Source organism: Gouania willdenowi, chromosome 1 (assembly GCF_900634775.1).
Source record: "Gouania willdenowi chromosome 1, fGouWil2.1, whole genome shotgun sequence".
Taxonomy (NCBI): domain Eukaryota; kingdom Metazoa; phylum Chordata; class Actinopteri; order Blenniiformes; family Gobiesocidae; genus Gouania; species Gouania willdenowi.
The window spans coordinates 26103187-26120003 of record NC_041044.1 but is presented as its reverse complement, the minus strand read 5'-3'; the positions used below and the strand labels follow the sequence as shown (position 1 = coordinate 26120003).

At 37.9% G+C, this 16817-nt stretch overlaps 1 protein-coding gene across 3 annotated transcripts in view; it reads left to right on the top strand.

Moving 5' to 3' along the window:
* Positions 1–16817, top strand: part of palm3 (paralemmin 3) — a 34629-nt gene that overhangs the window by 5668 nt on the left and 12144 nt on the right. The gene's annotated exons all lie outside the window — the stretch shown is intronic.

Here is a 16817-nt window from a genome sequence, read left to right as displayed (position 1 = left end):
TGAGGATTCTGACTTTCCTGCATTGCATTCTCTTTTGTCCCCGTGCAGGGAGATTAGCCACAGTTCTATGGGTTATAAACTCCTTGATGATATTATGCACAGTGGACAACGGACCTTGAATATCTTTGGCAATGGTCTTGTAACCTTGAGATTGTTCCTATTTCTCCAAAATTTTGCTTCTGAAGTCCTCAGACAGTTCTCGGCTCTTCTTTCTCTTCTCTATGCTTATTGTGACACACACAACACAAAGATTGTATACATTTCAGTCTGGCTTTAGAAAAGGCAATTGATTCAAACAGCTGTTTTTAACCTGGAAAGTCTAAACTTTTTTTGAAAGGTGATTTTCATACTCAAATGTATGAAGTCTGCATCTATAAACTTGGCATCTATGGGGTGGTCTATGCATTTTTAAAAAATCAGGCGAATGTATAACAAGGAAGAAGCAAGGGTAAAGGGAGATCTGATAAAAGCAGATAAAAAGACCATCCAAACTATCCTTGTGTGGTTCTGTGCTTCACCAATCAGCAAGAGGTTCATCTCTTCAAGTGGTTTTGAAAAGGAAAGGAGGCCTCTGACGAGGCAAAGGGGTTTGTCGGGGGGAAAAAAGATAACAAGGAAAAGAGAGAAAAGGAGCTGGATGGACAAAAACCTAATATTTCTTGTCCAGACTGGGGTAATGTAGAATTACGTACACTGTCAGCCTTGGGTACTGGATTTACTTAATAAATGCATTTTTTTACATTTATATATGTAGATTATTTAGCAAGGCAAATAAAATACATGTATATATTGTATGTGTTCACTTTCAGATGCTCATGTTCTTCATTTTGGCAAAAAAAAAAAAAAATGCCCCCATTCATGCTAGTTGCCAAGGAAACAGCTGTGACACAGTGAGGAGAAAGCTCTTCACTGTGGATTGGTGGGAAAATGGGACTAATTTTCCCCCTCTCTTGATGCTGTTGCCACTGTGCATTTGTTCTGGCTATAGTCAGTACTTCTTGCACTTGAAAGCTAGATGAGAAAAAGCCACTGAAACATGGAATGGGTTTTGATCTGATCACAATGGCACCTGCCGAGGGCAGACGTACATTTAGCGGTAATGGAGCAGCCAGTTCTTCCATTTCAGAGACGCATTGTTGAAGGGCTTTTGGTCCGAGGATCTTTGATTGCCTAAAACCTGAGTTGTAGCTAGGAGATAATAGAGGGAAATTTTGTTGTGAGTTTCTAAGATGCAGTGACTTTCTACCAAAAAAGAAATTGAAGACCTTTTAAAGAATCAGTCACAGAAACATGATGAATGTCCAAAAATTCCAACAAAGACCCATAAAGACAAAAACCCTTACTCACTGTGATAACACTAATAGAGCAGAACACACATGATAACCATTGTTTATGGAGATGTATGTTTTTAATACAGAGCATTAGTAATGGCCAAAATATCTTTTTTGGCAATGGTATGAGATGACTGCAGGAGGGCTTCACTCGCATGAGAAGGCTGTAATTGCACCTTTAGATTGGAAGGAATAATTGTAAATCTGCCACATGAGATAGTCAAGCCATTAGGTGATTTATACCAGCCACCCACCCAAGAGTTATTAGGGGCCACATTTATCCTTTCAGTAACGGATGATTCTGCTCTTTTTATGTAGCATTATGAATCTGACCTAACTACCAAAATCCCAATGCAGGAGGCAAATTATTCATGTTGCATTAGGTTAATTTAAGAATTTTGAAAAGTGTGCATTTGTGCTGGTTTTCCAGATCATAACTGTTTCCATTACCCTTAGAAATGTGCAAAATCTAAATGGCACTATAAAAACTGGAAATGGAAACATCTGAATTTTGAAAAAACACTCAAGTATTGCTAAGAGTTTTTACACTTTCATGAGGAGGAATTTCAGACGTTTCGATATTGAAATGTGTTGCAAAAATGCTATGGAAACACTTTTTCTGCAAATACACGTCATATGACGTGACATACCTGATCACATGTCGTGAGATACCTGATCACATGACCACTTATCTCAGAGAAAACATGGCGCGGTAGTAGAGCAGACCTAGAAATTTTTTTAGCGTTATACTTAAAAAATATTACTGCTGCATTAGACGTGAAACAACAAAGGAATACGAATAGTTATAAGGAGGTTTGGAGCATCCATTTTCCTCCAGCAAAGTCTCGCGGGATGAGATTTCACGGGAGCTGCGAGACCCCTACTCAAAACAACGTTCAATGGAAACGTGTTCAAAGCGCAATTATACTTTGTCGACATTTAGAAATATCGCTTTTATTTTGCAAAAATCTGTAATGGAAGCACAGCTAATGACTAACAAGTAGGGATGCACCGAATAGTAGCGTTTGACGCAATTAAAACAGCGTGCAGTGAGGACAAGTGTGAGCGCGTTGCTGCAGGAGCACAGCAGCAGCAACAGCAAGAGCTCCTCCTTTCCGCACATAAACACAGCCAAACTGTCTCCTCTCCGCTTACCGCTCTTCATCACCGAGTAAAAGTTGGAAGCTGTCCAATTCCACAACCGAGTCCGTTGTTAGCGCTGTGAGCCACAATTCCGTAAACATCCCCATCGTTTCCTCCTCAGTTTACAAGCGACGTCGGGTCTCGCTAAATAGGCTGGTGTAGCATTAGCATTTGCTAACAACTGATGTGTGTGAACAATGGCCATGGCTCCAAGCAGTGACTCCCAACGCGATCGGCAGCAGAAAAAGTAGTGCAGTTTGGGCGTCCAGTCGTACAGTTTGCATTTACATACATGGCAATAAAGCATAATATATTCTATATCCAACTGTCCCGAATAACAAGGGAGGGAGGAAACAGAACATTTACAACTTTGGCCCTCTGAATGAGGCTAAAGTGATGTATATCACTGTAGCAAAACCATTATAAAGTGATTTTTTTCATCATACCTCCCCTTTCATGCACTTCATTTTTTTTTTTGGAATGCATGTTTTATTCTATATGAAGGGCTAATATAAATGAAAAACTTTGTTGTGCTTTTTTTGAAAAGCAAAGGCTACTGGAATATTTGAAAAATGTCAGAATATTGAATAAACATTTACTTTCTTTAAAAAACATGTCTAAAATGTGTTCTAGGCTATTTATGCACTATTTAAAAAAAATAGTGAAAAACCTAACAACTGCATTTGATATTCGGTGTTCAATATCATTCGGTATTTGGCCAAGCGTTTATATTTTATTTGGCTTCGGCCACAAATTATCATTTCGGTGCATCGCTACTGACAAGTGATGACTTTAAATTTCCAAATATTTTTTTTTTCTCAAAAGGGGTCAAACTTACAAAACACAAAGAAAATCATGACCTCATGTGCAACACATTCAATCACATGTATCTTGAACTGATTTGTGTTGTTTCACACAAAGATGAATGCTTTGTCATTTATTTTGACTCTAGCCATGTGATGAACACTCTGTTTAAGGTGTATTTAACCTCATGCTGTGTTCCAATGCAGTGCTATGGTATGGCAGGCATGTTTGGACTGACACAGTTATAGTTACAACCAAACTGTAAATGACGGCACACATTTAGTTTTTATGTTGTTGCAGCTACAGTTGCAACAGTTGAGCCCCCCCCTTTTTTTGTTGTGTCTGTGTGGTATTTCTCTTATTTGTGTTAATGTCTTGTGTGCAGGCTTTTAGCAAGATTGGTTGACTTAGTTGCGTTTACTTTGTCTGGGTGCCAGACAGACATGCACATTTCTGTCACCACTAACAATGTATATTAATCATGTACAAAAGGATTAAGTTTTGATGAAGGTAGTGAGTATTTAAGAAAACACTTTTTCAGTTGTTCAACCTTCCAGCAAGATTAAAAATCTACCTGCCTTTGAAGATTCTGGATTGTTTGCATGTTTCTCTTTATGTAGTTTTCTCAGTGGAGTAAAGTGAAATTTTCTTTGTAAAAGTTAAGACCCTACAGCACAGAGACTGACATGTTTTTGACTTCATTCACAGTAGCAGAGATGAGCAAAGATAGGATTACATGATTTTGTCATTTCTCTCTAAACCTGTTTGACACACACATACACACAGTGTTCATTGCTTTGTTTTTGGTTGGGCCCTGTTGCTAATTCTAACTCATTACAAACTTTTGCCTAGCCTGATTATCAATATCGACCCATTAATAGTAAGAGTTATACTTTGACAAAACTCTGTTGAATTTGTTATCACGTCATGAATCCTGACATATCACTGTAGCAAGTTAGAACATGTCTTTCACACAACATCTTACAGTTCAAAAACGACCTTTACCAATACGTTTGTGTAAGACAAACTTAGTGAAGACATCCACGGAAGCTGGAAACCATAAAACATTTGCACTGTTAGAAATTGGCACATTTTAATTTCACTAATTGATCGAGATTCCAGTGAAAGTCTTGTGAAAGATGAAGCATTACTTTAATAGAATAGCACCTGTCAATTGTCACTCGCCCTAATGCACAGGGTGATGAGCGATTTAACACACAGTGGCATAAATGGTTAACCTGGAGCTAGATTCTTTTGTAATGATTCTAGCTGACAGCGTGTGTCAGTTGACAGAGGAATTAAGGCCATGTTATGTTTAGATAAGCTGCTTCGCCATTAAATTGTAATGTTGAAGAACTGAACTTTGCTTCAAAAGTCACACATCTGTTTATAATTGACACGAACATTCATTTTCAAAGTGTAAAAAAGCTTCATGAATAAGTTATTTTTATGCAGGGAGATGAAGTTACACTGAGTTTTTGGGAGCGTCTGTGCATGCTTCTTCAAGCACGATCCGAACAATGTGAAAGAGGCATATTGTGTAGCGTGTTAATGTCAACAGTGTGTGCAGGTAGTCACGTTTATGTTGTGTTAAAGCCTCGAGTGTCTTGTCAAGGCTTGTCAGAGCAGGTGTCTCAAATTCCCGTTGATCCCCAAATCTGTTTTCATTTGGGTGTTTTAACATCTGGCTACTTGCAGGTTTTTTTTCACCAGTCTTTGCTGTACATGTTTCTTTACTTTATCTGTTTTAAATAGTCTAGTTTCTCATTTTTTTTTTATTAAATTAGCAAATTTTCAAACCGCTTGAGGAAAATAAATGATTAGATATAAACTACAGATTCAAAATATAAATGTTAGATAATTATCATTGGGGTGATGTATATTTCTTTAAAAAAAACACACATTAACTTTACCTACAACCAGCACCCCAAAACAGGTGGTTAGTTGGTGGCTTTTTAGAAAAATGTCCCTCAGTGTCAGATGTTCTTATTATCCAGTAGCCTATAATCTGCCTGCCTCTGCAGAGCTCCACACTGTACATTCCACCTCAGGGTGAGAGACCTGCTTTTTCTACCCTTATCACACTCGGTAATACATGTCTTACCTGTCCGTGCACCGTGATTTAGGAGATCAAGTTGTAGATAAAAGGACTTCTCCCGGTACCTAATGCTCTCAAAGCACTATGATTAAATGTCTGAAATGTGTAAAAGACAACAGCAGATAACCCCAGTGTCTCCTACTGGGGATTTATGTAATCTGAATGCTTGGCGGTAAACCAACTTTCTCTGTAATGTTTTCTTGCTAGTATTTTTGGCGCTATGCCACCATTGTCTACTGAACTTTAAGACAGCTCACGTCATGTTTGTAAAACCATAAGGATTTTAAATCGGTGCTAAATTTGCATTACATCGCTAAAGTAATCCATTCATTTAAAAACTAAAACTTTTAACTTTTACTTCTACATTAATATATAATGATTATTGCAGTCTGATTAATTTTCCTAAATAAAGTTATGTTTTTCTGTGTTTATTATTTATTATTTATATTTTAGTTTTAGTTAACTAAATGACATCAAGATTTAAGTTGACTAAATCAGTTACAGATATAGTCGACTAAAATATACAGCAAAAGAGTTGGATTTTGTCTGGGGTTGCACCGACAATTTGGCATTGGGTATTCTATTTTCTATTATACAACAGTTACTGTAGTTCCGACCAAGTAATTTGATTGGACGACAGACATCTGAGAGTGCTGTTATAGAGCAATAACAGCACCGGACTTCTTACGGACCACTCCGCTGTACAGCTGATTTAAATACTGTTAATTTTCTTTACATCTTGAGCTAACTACACCGCAGTACATTGTCATCACGTTCACACTGCAAGTCCTAATGCACGATTCAGATTTTTTTTTTCAAAAACTCAGATTTTTTTTGTGTGTGGTCGTTCAGATTACATTTTGAATCAGTTTGGAGTATGAACGGAATGCGACGCTGAAGTGAGGCACATGCGCAGAAGAGGTCCTAAGGTGACCCATGACCCCACATGCTATGGTGTTTACAGAAGTAAATATGGAGGCGTCCAGTGTAGGACTGTGTGTCGTTCTGAGGAAGTTTTTTTTTTCCAATAGAAGTCAGCACTTCACAACTTTAAGAAGAGTGAAAATGAAGAGAGCCAGGTTTATCGCTCTAGCCATTTGCTGTGTTGGCTGCTACACCTGTACAAAGGACTGTTTGGATGCAGAGTCAACAGTGGTGGGAAAGGGATGTCAGCGGCTTCAATGATCCAGAGTTCATTTAAATCAAAATTGTGTAGTTCATACTGTCTTTAACAGATCGGATACAGGTCACATATGGGCAATAACGTACACAGTTTATCATGCTAGTTGGACTTTAATCCTTATTTCATATTTGGTCTATATGTTTACTTCACTTTTTCTTTTAATCACGTATGTATCTTTGTTCGTTTCTTTCTTGTTCTTTCTAGTTAGTATGGTAAATTAAGATGTTGATTTAAAAAGAAAAACAAACTATTTTTCATCCATTCAGTCTTCTCTTGTCATTTATAAATTTTTTGACAATGAAGGTTGATTTGACTGAACACAAGAACTGACCTTAAACCTTGTGTTTTGATAGCTGCAGCCGCTGGTCATCCCGATTTTTCTACATTTGGACAGTTCAGATAATCCTGCATTACCCTCAGAGAGTCTCTGTATATGCTGCCTTTGTTTTCATCCTCAGATGTACATGTGTGTTGCGGGTGACTTTGCCAATCTCTTTAGTCCCTTGGCTGGTTTTATGACTTTGTGACAAGGTCTTTAAAAAGGATAGTGCTCTCCCTGTGTCTGTGTGAGATTTGTTGCTCAGTGTAGTAGGTGTGAAACTGTTCATCTTATCTAAAGTGTTTTTTTTAAAAAACTGCAGCAGATGGTGTTTTTAACAGAGACAAGGGTTAAATTAGATGCCACGCAATATACTGTATATATATATATATATATATATATATATTTATGTAAAACTATTTCACCCATCTGTGTACGTGGCTAAAGATAAAGACATAATGCTGCCAGAAAAACTGTGTTACATTTGAGTATATACAGAAATTTGGTTTTAAAGATTTTGTTTGTCTCGGCTGCATGTTTGTTTTGATGAAGATGAAACGTGAAGGAAAGAAATTAAGAACGTACCAAGCAAATGTCAATTTCTATCACATCACATTAGTTATTCTTCATGTTTTTACGCCCCCGTGTTTCCAGGGGTTACTAGGTCCAAGTATAGATCCTTATTGACCCCTCCTTCAATGAAAACAGTGGAATAATCTCAGTAGTTAAGTACCTCATTTTGTTTTAAGCCTGTTTCTGTGTCTGCCATCTCCCCTTCTCTGAGTTGGTCAAGTGTGGTAGTAAGGGTGTTGTTCAACAGATATTTGGTTAGGGTTGTATATGGTACATTGTTAACATGTAACATACACGCCAACATCCTTGGTAATAATTCAGCTATGTATGGCCCTATAAAATCTGCGGTAACGGAATCGCGGACGGAATCACGGAATCGACCAATGAAAACGGTTAAACGCAGAAATGGACAGAATTGGCATGAAACGCCGTCACCGTGAGGCAAAGAACGTTTTTTTTATGGGGACACGAGCTACAGAAGATAGGATAATTTAAATTAATTATTATTATTATTAATATAAACTAAGTTGATCAAAATTTAATCAATAAACCTGATCAGATTCAGTAAACCATTGATCACTGAGAGGAAATCAGGTGACATTAATGCAGTTCTCATACATATTTATGACATATAAATAATTAAAAAGGATCAGTCAGAACGACCCATGTCACTACAACTTATATCTACTTTTAAAATGTATCTTGTTTTATTTTTTACATACATTTTTGTTTAATTATGAGGTTTTTTTTTTATTTCTTAGTATTTATTGTGTTTCCTCACAGGAGTTAAAAACTAATATTTTCTGTCAAAAATGATAAATATTTCTTAAAATTGAAATTGAATTAAAAAAATTAAAGTGGAAAACACGGAATTTGGGAAAAAAACTAAACGGAATTTGGAAAAAAAAAAACAGATTTTATAGGGCCCTAGCAATGGAGCATGAAAAAAAAATCAGACTGTTTCCCCCCCCCCCAAAAAAAAACCCAGATAAATCAAACCAAGAAACTGGGAATATGTTTTTTTTTTTTGCGCTTGTTTCAATTTGCCCACATGTGTGAGTATATGCATACTGTAATGGAATTCATTCAGACTGCATTGAACTAATGTTAGTGCAAGCAGCAACTGTGGTATGTTTAAAGATTTCATGTAACTACCTTCAAGCTGCCTGGGTGCCTTTTCGGATCATTTGCCATTTTCTTTCATTTCAGCCTGATAGGTCATTTGCTTTCCTCTTTGTATGAGTGTGCATGCCTCTGTTGCCTTGGATGTTGGGATGTGGTCAAAACCTTGCGCTTGTGAAGTGCAGAGTTGTGTTGCAGATGCTAATGATTTGAGAGAAAAAAAACCTTAACATGCTTCAAAGTCTACTACAACGTTAACTCCCTGGGAAGCGCACACATGTCGCAGATTAACCTTTTATTTATCTTTTGCGCACACACACACAGAGCAGCACATCCGTGGTATGCAGTGTTTTCATTCCCCTGACACAGACTGTCAATCACAGGAACTTGGCTGCGTGTTGTTGCAGCAACGCCATCCAAGCTACTCAAATTCCATCCATACCACCCACACTCGTACAGTCCACATTCACACATATATTACACACATAAACACACACCCACTGTGCTACTTCCATCCCGGAAAGAAAGATATCTATCTTCAATAAAGCAATTTCTGCAGCCGAGTCTGTAAAGCAACTGGAAATCAATACCTGATGAAAAAGCACTTTCAAACAATTCTCTGCCTGTTGCCTCTGACCTAATCTACAGTTATTGCCACTGAAATTGCCTTTTAACAATTAAAGTCCTCTCTGGGAATTTGTCCCACAGGATGTTGGATTTTTTCAGTCAGAATTGGTCAGTGACAACAACAATGGGATATCCCAGTTCAGAGATCAGGGTTGAAACGATTGTGTGTTATTTGCTGATCATCTGAGCAAAGATATTTTTGTTCATCTCTTTTCCAAACAAAGGTGATACAGTGTGTTTAATTATGCCTTGAAGGGCTTTGTCCCTGCTTTAATGTAGGTCGTACACATCAAGTCATTTATTGGAGGTTAAAGAAATGCAATTTTAATGTATTTTATTTCTCTGCTTTTTAAATCTCATCTGTTTGTATGTTACATGTCTTTGCCCAAAGGCAGCTATAGCAGAAACAGCATAATGAGGCATATGGAAGATGTACTACCGTAAACAAGCCTCCAGCAAACAGCACTTCAATGCAGAAGTGAAACATCACTTATCGGTTTCATAAAAGGGTAAAAGATAGTTCATCCATTCTAATCTCTACCAGCAGCCAACTAACTGTGTCTCACTAAAAGTTTTTCACCACCTATTTCTCGGGCCCCTTTCACACGTGAGGCTCGTTTAAGACTGGGTTGTAAGAGTCGTGTCTAGTGCATCGCTCAAAGATAGCTCATGGCATATAAATAATGACATTTGTAGTGCAATGTAGACATAGGAAACCTTTTATGAGCTCTATACATTCTAGTTGCTCATGAGTCATTGCAAAATTCTAACACTTTTATTCGCTAGTTTGTGTTTTAAGTCTTCAATTTAGGAGACACGGTTCATCCTAAAGTGCATTATTTTGGACTTATCCCACCACAGAGTGAAGAGAGTGACCTACTGTCAACCATTTACCACTCAGTCACTGTTTGTTGGAGTCTCATGACTGAAAGTAATTTTTTGTGCTGCACTGCAGCTGTGAACTCAGAGTCAATGACCCCAAGGTTGTCGAACATGTCTATCAAACATATTCTCTTTTTATAGTGAGGTATTCCGAGTGAGGTAAAGTAAGGGCAGTAGTGGTGTAACGGTTGAGGAAGTGGGCTTGTAACCAGAGGGTGACTGGTTTGAATCCAACCTGGTCCAGCACTGTGGGATGTTGAGCAAGTCCCTTAACCCTAATTGCTCGATTGTACGTCACTTTGGATAAAAGGGTCTGCTAAATGAAATTGCAAAATTCTATTCTTTGAATCCGTGTACCCTTTGTTCTTTGGGTATTCTGTCTTAAAACCAAATCAAAATCACAAATAAACAGTGTGGTTATTTTGCTTTAGTGACTTAAAACCAAAACAGAAAAATAAAAAACCAGACAAGCAGTGTTTTTATGTTTTGTTTTTCTGTTTGTGTGATATTTGGATATTCATGGGAAAACTATGGACGAGAGCTTGATGTTTTAAGTTCACCACCCAGAGGGCACCCACAGACGGGGGTGGACATTTACTCTGATGAGTTTGATTAAATGATCTTGCAGCTTGTTTTCCACCTCACACTGATGGCAAAGAGGCGTCATTTGTGTGTCGATGACATTTAGTTAATGAGTTATTGATGCTGGAAGTCTGAATCTGTGAATATCGTGCCAACTTTACCAAACAGTGTCACGGTCCAAATAGTGTCCATATAAACAGGTGACTGACTATCAACTGTGAGGCTGGTGTGAGGAACAATAGATGTTGGAACTTCTACGATTTGACACTTTTGTAAAAACAAATGCAGCTTTTTTGAGGGCAGTAAAAAATATTTCTTTTGCATTTTGTATTAATAACATTTCAATTCACCAGTTCATCAGTTGTGAGGCTTTGTGCGTTGCTCTTTTTTTCGTCCGGGAGTAAAAGTACCCACCCTATTTCTGGGTCCCCTCTGTGTGGTGAGCTTAAAACATGAAGCTCTCGTCCATAATTTCCCCATGAATATCTAAATATCACACAAACAGAAGATTTAAATTTAAAACAGAAAAACGCTGCTTGTCTGGTTTTTGATTTTTCTGTTTTGGTTTTAAGTCAGTAAAACAAACTAACCACACTGTTTATTTGTTATTTTGACTTGGTTTTAAAGTGGAATAACCAAAGAACGAAGCGTACACGGATTCTTCTGGCGTAAGCAATGTATAGTTCCTATTCCTAAACGGTTGATTTTTGGCGGGACACAAAGCAAGACTTGTACAACAATTAAATTAGTGTCAGTTATCCTGACAATCATCTTTTTGGACTGTGGGATGAAACTGGAGTACCCAGAGAAAACTCATGCATGCTTAAGAAGATCATTAACACTCCCGAGTCATCCAAGTGCCTAAAACTTGCTGTAATGCAGAAGTTTTAACACCTACCCCATCGCACTGGTAACTGTTTATTTTATCAGCACGATGATATCGCAGGCAAAATTTTCGAAAAGCAACTATACACGCTGGCTGAACGAACCACTCCCAACCAGCATGGAGAGTTGATTTCTAAAATTATATATTTAAAGCTAGCAAACACAAACCAACAGGAAGTATAATTGTTGCCTATCAGCCACGACTGATTGTGCTGATTATTTCTCCCGCTGTCTTTTGAGGCCTGCCCTTCTGTTTAAGTCTTGTAAATAAAAATGCTAATGCACTGTGTGGTGTTTGCTTACAATGAAAATAATGAAGGCAATTCTTTACCTCCACAATATTTCAATTACCTCTCCACAAAGAGGTGTAGAAAACTTATTTTTGGGTTTTAGGTTTTTAAAATTTGTTTTTTTTTTGTTTTTTTTGGAGTAGTAGTAGTATTCTTCCTCTTTATATTTGTATTCTTACATCCAGTTGTGGTGCCTAGGGAAAGCCACAGACTTTGAAGTGTGATACTCGTTGAGTCTGAAAGTTTTAAGTCCCGACACCCCGTCGCCCTTCCATCTGTTCCCACTGAGCTTGTGTCACCAAACGTGCGTGCAGCATGTGCATTTAAGGACACCTCACTAGGTAAATATACTTTGTTATACAAACATACACGCAAACTGAAGGCATATACACATTGCATTGTTTTGCACAGCAGTACAAAGGATATTTGTGAAGAGAAATGGAAACCATTCAAAGTCAATTTAAAGTGTTCATAAAAGAAAATGAGCATTCTGTGCAATGATGTTTTTCCTTTGCTTACCTCTAAATAACTACAATAAGATATTAGAAAAGAACCACAAAATTAACATATCATGGGTTTTAAATATAAATTTTATAGTAACTATTTTTGCACAAAGCAATAGACACATACATATATAGTGTGCAGTCCTGTCTGTGCAACATGTGGCTAAATATTTAGTTTTTCTGAAACATGTTTTCCAAACACGTGTAGATTTTTGCCTATAAAATTAAAGTTTGCTGCTTTTTTTATTGTCTCAAAGCTGTCGTTGTTTTAAGGGTTCAGATTGCTGATAATAGTAATCGTCTTATTCTACAAATCAACAAGTCTAAAACTATATATGTACTGTATATGTTCTTAATTTTACCTTTCCATGATGGGTAAGATCTTTATGATCAAGTAGGGATGAAGCAGCCATATGGCTTTACTACACTGCTGAAGGATAAACTAACAAGATGCATGCCTAAATGTCAACAATGCTTTACATTTTGTATATTTAAATGGAATATAGTGGTAGATTTCCTACCTTTAGGTAGGATTGAAAAACAACAACTGATCAGTTTTTGGGTTGTAGTGCTACAGTACCGTAATGTGGTCGATTTCAAATGCTCCACTGATCAGGGACTGTGCACACGAGTGCAAGTCTTTGTGTCTTTGGTCTTTGTGTACTCGTGTTCAGAGGCCCCCGCATGTTATTCTGAGCTTCTTTGGCCACATTTGCATCTCTAGGAAACCAAACTGTTGTAGTGACTGGTGTGTTACTAGTACTAAACTCTGCAGTAGTCAGAACATGTTCACATCTATTTTGTCCATTTGGCCCTCCAGACGGCCTTCTGCCTCTGAGATGTCTTGGATTTGATGAGCTTGAACAGAGGCAGGGCTATGCTGCATGCTTTAGTCAGATTTTTGAATATTACAAAATGAGCGTGGGAGTGTGAAAATTCACAGTCAAGGTGTAAAATAAATTCGATTGATGGAAACGTTCTTTTATCAAAGCTTATAATGGGTTTTATAATTTGCACGAGGCACAATGAATTCCATTACTTAAATGGAGAGGTGATGATTATTTGTTTTTCTAATTGTTACAATTATTGCAGATGTTAAGTTTTTCTTTGAAACAAAAATATAAAATAAGACTATTTTACTGTTAAAAAGAGTTTGTTGATGAACCAAAAACAAATATAAAGGATACCTTAGCAATCAAGCTTGAACTAAGCTAAGCTAGGTCCAATTAGATTTTGTCCAGTTAGAAAATAACTTTGAAAAAGAATAAATCCAAAGTGATCCCAGGCCTAAATCTCTCTTTAGGTTTAAACAATGTTGGTGGAGCCCTCTGCACTGGGGGCTGTGATGGGTCGTGGATGCAGAGGTGTGCTGTCTCATGGTCCTCAGTGTTAGTGAATAGCTTTTGCTGTTTTGTTGGACTGGAGACTCTGTCTCAGCACCCTGTGCCCATGGTCTATGTCCTGCTCCTGGTGCAGACGGCTCAGTGTAATGACTCCTTACCTAGTTTCTTTGTACCCAGCCATGTGCCATTGTCCTTATTTTAACTTGGGGGTGGGACAGGTGATTAAATGGTGGTGATGGCTACCAAAAGAAAATATGGTAAATACTGAATTGACTTGATTTATATAGCACTTTATCCCTACACTAAAGTAGTCCCAAAGCGCTTTACATATCAGCTCATTCACCCATTCGCACTCACATTTACACACCAATGGGACAGAGCTGCCATGCAAGGTGCCAGTTGACCATTGGGAGCAACTTAGGGTTCAGTGTCTTGCCCAAGCACACTTCGACACATAGACAGGTCAGAAGACGTCCCCTCTACCACCTGAGCCACGGTCAGAGTCAATGTTGACATGGTGACGCAGCACAATGTTGACAGGTAGTCATGGTAATCCTGAGTTTACCATGTTACCCTGACCGGAGCGTGTTAGCTGAGCTTGAGCTGCTTGGCGGAGGTCTTTTGAGCTGCATCTCTATGTATGAAATGCACTTTTTATAAATAAACATTCATTGATTGATTGATTGATTGAACTACAAATATGTCCTTTTAAGCTCTGGTATCATAGTTGGTGATTTTCCCCAAATTAAAGCTTAGATTTAAACCAAGCGTGAAAAAAAGCGATTGAATAGATACAGTAGATAGATAGACTTTATTGTCTGTCCTGAAGCAGTGACAAAAATTCATTTTTTGACACGGCCCCGACAGCAACACATTCAGCACAATGAAACACAATTACAATGTTGATGCTCTATAAACATTTAAAAGTGAACTAAGTTACAGTATACTCAAAGGACTGAGAATACAACAGTTCTTTATAAAAACCACTTTCTCATAATCATTTCATGAAAAAAAAAATACAACCACAGTTGTCTACTTTAAAACGTGATTGATTTGATTGGTTTGTTCTGCAGATGACATTTGCACAGTGGCCGTACAAGCTCACAACACCACGCAAAATGAAGAACCCCACAACCACAATAACCCCACCGTACATTTGATTATTTAAGTTCAAGCAAAAATATCTTACCTGCATCAGCGATCCTGATCATGGCACCATGTACATTCACACTTATAAGGCTTGGAAGAACTTTCTATCCCCATTAATAATAAGTAGGTCCAAATGTATGGGCACCTTAATTTTTTTGAAAAATGGCCATGAAATGTGCAATCCAGATCAGATCCAGGTGAGGTAATTAAGCAACTAACTCAACATAACTGAGTCAAATAACATGAAGATCTTCATCTTCATCTTCATCATTATCATGAAATGTTCAGCTCTGTATTGTGTAGCCATGCCCTCCTCTCCACTTTTAAAAAAGACCTGCCTCTGATGGAGGTCTACAGAGGATAGACGGTCTGTCTGTCAGGCCCCAATTCTTCGTAGTTGACTTGAAGCAGCCAACACCAGTTGATGGGCGTTTCAGAAGGTCCATTGGCGACATGGTAGGTCTTCTCCTTCAGCGCCATCGACTGGGTCCTGGATGTAATCATGGTGGATTTGTGAAGGGCCGGCCTGCTCCAAGTCCTGCTTCCAGGATATGCTTAGACATGCTTGAAAACATGTCCACAAACATGTAATCCTTCTAACAGACAAACAAAACAATCGCAGGTGAAAATATTACCTCTTTGGCAGCGGTAATGATGAGTAAAAGAACATTCTTTTCCCTCTGTAGACACGCTTTGCTCCTTTTTGACACCACTTCTTGTTTTTTTTTAATCTTTCCAGAAAAGTGTTTTTTTGTTTGTCTGACATTTTTCCACTAACTTTTACTTTTCTCATCATTTAACTTTTTGACTTTGTCATCATTCCTCTTCTGTTTTTGTCTGTATTGACGTCTAATTACTGAAGGCAAGACGTGTCTGAGAGAAGCTCCTCATCAAAGCTTCAGTTTGTGTTGACTTGCTTTCCTCTTGCTGTTATTCTGGGCACTCTCCTGGATCCCTGATGAGACACAAGACTCTGCTTCATCCTGAGGTATTTATTGTAAGCCGTGACCATACCTGCAGTCATTTCAAAACCCTGCCAAAATACACTTTGGCCTTCATCGACCTCTGTGGCTAAGTTTGAGTTTACTCACTTTTGTCCTACAATCACTCTCTGCTTACTGTGTGCACACCATCATCCTCTTTTTGACACCCTTAGACTTACAGTGTAGTAAAAGGTGGTTTTCTGTTGAATATTTTTTATCCCTTATTTAAGATATATATATATATATATAATATTTGCAGGGAGCTTTCTCTATTCAAATTGCTTTATAATATAATTGTGTACAGCATCTTTATCCTATGACCCCCCCTTCCTCACCTGGAGGCTACCAATAAGATTCCATATGGTGTGGGTAAGATGACGTTTCCCAGTAGAATAAGTTACAACCCCTCAGGCTGTAAAACATCATTCATCTCAGAGGAGCGTCAATAGCACAATCTTTTCTAAGCTGCTTTCTGTGGGGAGGGGGCACGAAATGACACCCCATTTGTCAAGTATGGTTGTCAAGATGAAATCCTAACACACACACCTTTTTTTTTTTATTAGTATTGCTTGCAAAGATTGACGTGTCAAATCAGTTTGTAGCATTTCATTGATTTGAAATGTGAACATTGTTTCTATTTCAGTTTGAAACCTAGCAACAGCTTTTACGCTGCACTCATCCTGCCGGTCTCTTAAGACATGACTTTGTTATTGATGGTGTTTTTACCCTACATCTGCAGTTTGTTCTCTCACAGTTTGGACCAGTAAGCATTGTTTTGTTTTGTTTTGTTTTGGGTTTTTTTTTTTTGCAATGATGGCAATCCACTGCAGGAGTTTAGACAGCATGGTGTTTGTCAAATAGGAGTAATTACTCCAACATGAAGACTGGGCAGCTGTGATTGCTTACAGGACAAAACACTTCACACATTTCAAGGACTGGGGTGCAGTCATTGAACTAAGTCCAACTTTTAATCAGTTACTATGATCACATTTAAAAAAAA